Source organism: Populus euphratica, unplaced genomic scaffold, assembly GCF_000495115.2.
Source record: "Populus euphratica unplaced genomic scaffold, PopEup_1.0 scaffold229.1, whole genome shotgun sequence".
Lineage (NCBI taxonomy): Eukaryota > Viridiplantae > Streptophyta > Magnoliopsida > Malpighiales > Salicaceae > Populus > Populus euphratica.
Genome location: NW_011500110.1, coordinates 209,033 through 212,012, shown reverse-complemented (window position 1 = coordinate 212,012; position 2,980 = coordinate 209,033).

Sequence of the window (2,980 nt, the reverse complement as noted above, 5' to 3'; positions counted from 1 at the left end):
CATAACAATGCGAGAGTTTGTAAACTTGAATATTTTAAGAAGTATTCTGATAGACCTTGTTAAGAATGTTTACTAAGATGCGTCTCAAGAATCACTTTAACAAAAGAACTCATTTATTCTATCATCCTAGTAACAATAATTTTGCAAATGATATATGAAATAGAAAACACAGTTAGTTAATTTTTTTTTATAATATCAATTGCTACCCTTTCCCCCCAACCAAAACGAGACATTGTCCTCAATGTCCTAAGGTAGAAAGATACAGTATAAAAGATATCACCTGAAATACCGAACACTAATAAATTTGAAACGCACTTAAACAAATATAAGAAATAAAAAAACAAATAATATACTATTAAGAAAACCAAAAGACATAAGGATTCACAAACAAAGGCTCAAATCCAATCTAAGCTTTTTACAGCTTTTCTTAGTTGATCAATTTATACGACTCATGGAGGGATCAATTACAGGAGTGAAAGATTGTAGTTGGTCAATCAATTATTCAGCAATAGCAGTAGAGATTATGATTTATCATGCCGAAGATGTTAGAAATTCCTATTCCACAGCATGATCAAGAAAAGATAACAATTTATCATAAAAACCATTAACATTTAACAAACTTATGGGTTTATTGTGTGAAATGAAGTTAGAGGACTCACCTGATAATCGGACCTTTGCTTCAATCAACCAGCGAATATCTTCAGGAATTCCATGATTCATTAACAATCTCAATCTTGCACATCTAGCACGGTAAATTTTTGTAATCGCATTCTGAGGCAGAGCGGGAAAATACTTTTTCAATTTTTCAAGATTAGTGTCCATTTTCAAATGAGAATTGGAAGAGAGATTCAAAGAATTGCACAGATATATACACAGATATCAGTAATTGTGGGAAACTGAAAGAACCGACTTAAGTCACGGAGTACCGTTATCCGCCATTTGACCGGGGTGAGAGAAACTAGCAAAAATCACTCAAAAAGAAACATAAAAAAGAAAATGTGAGAAAAACAAAATAATCAACCTTTATCTACAAGATCATTCAAACCAGCTGATTCATTTTCACTAGGAAAATTATCAAAGTAAGCTTTCAAACGATGTCCATTTTCCTTAAAATCATTGTCATTCATTGAATTCTCAATATCACAGGCCCCATAAGGATTGGTCCATCTTAATCTTAGCTCTTTAGGGAGTGCATAGAGTTGAGAATCATAAAACAAAACTTTTTGACCAGTGTCAATTTTTTGACAATTTTCACAAGTTTTACAGAATGCATGTGTGTCCTTGAACATGGTGGGCCAATAAAATCCATTTTGAAAGATTTTTGCAGCAGTCTTTTTTGACGAGAAATAACTTCCACATGCTTCAGAATGACAAAGTTTAATGACACTACTTACCTCATTGTCGGGAATGAATCTTTGAAATATTTGATCAGGACAATATTTGAATAAGTTAGGGTCATCACAATAAAAGCTCTTCACTTCGTTCAAAAACTTTTCTTTGTCTTGGGTACTCCAATCAGCTAGCAAATCTCCTAAAGCAAGAAAATTAATATTTTTATCATACCAAGGCATTGAACTAAGAGAAAGTAAGGATTTGTTAGGAAAGTAATCATCGATTGGTGTGATGTCAGATGTCGAATCTGTTGTCATTGTTGACAAAAGATTCGCATCAACATTTTCTGTGCGTTTGTTATCCGTGATTTCTTCCTCAGAATAAACCATTTGCAAATCTTCAGTTTCATCCAATTCATTTTTACTTAAAGTAGATTCAAGTTGATCATAAACTAATTCCTCAATATGATCTACTTCTTGTAAATCATTATCATCTCCAGGTTGCTTGCAAATGTTGAAAATATTCATCTCCAATGTCATGTTTCCAAATGATAGCTTCATCAGTCCATTCCTACAATTAATCAATGCGTTAGAGGTTGCAAGAAACGGACGTCTTAAAATAACAGGAAATGAATTACATGCTTCAACAGGTTCTGTGTCCAAGACAATAAAATCAAAGGATAAATGAATTTATCAACTTGTACTAACACATCTTCAATTATTCCTCTAGGCACTTTTACAGATCTATCAACAAGTGAAAGAGATATAGAAGTTGGTTTTAACTCACCTAGATTGAGACTTTGAAAAACTGAATATCGAAGTAAATTTACACTAGCACCAAGATCAAGTAAGGCTCTTTCAATTTTATGCTCTCCAATAAAGCAAGAAATTATAGGACAACCAGGGTCTTTATATTTCAAAGTATTATTGTTCTAAAGAATAGCACTTACTTGTTCAGCTAAAAAGGCTTTCTTTTTCACATTCAGTTTCCTCTTCACAGTGCATAGATCTTTTAAAAATTTAGCATATGAAGGAACCTATTTAATAGCATCCAGCAAAGGTATATTGATTTTTACCTGTTTAAAAGTTTTAAAAATTTCAGAGTTGTGATTGACTTTTCTTTGTTTGGTCATAGCTTGAGGAAATGGAAGTGCTGGCGGTGAATCAGTCGTTTCTTTGCAATTTTCAGATTCAACCCCTTCCTTACCCTCAGAGATTGACTCATCATCTTTCTCATAAGGTTCAAGAGTGAGTTTTTCAATAACCTTACCACTGCGTAGAGTAGTGACTGATTTGACTTGATCCATGTGTTGGCTTCCGAAACTACTTGCTTTTGCATTGTATTGCCTCTTGAGATTTTATTGTGGTTGAGATGAAAACTTACCTTTCTCTTGGAAACTAAGAGCGGATGTTAATTTTGCAAGAGTATCTTTAAAATCTGTCATGTTTTGAGCAAGTTGAGTATTGATTGTCTCTTGCTTTTCAATGAATGCATGCAATGTTTCCTCAAGATTTTTTCTAAGAGGTGGAGCATAAAAAGGTGCATATCCATGAGAACTTTGGAAATTGTAGTGTGCTTGAAATGGTGGTTGTGAAGTTTGTGCATTGTTGTTCTCACTCTTCCAACTGAAATTTGGGTGATTTCTCCA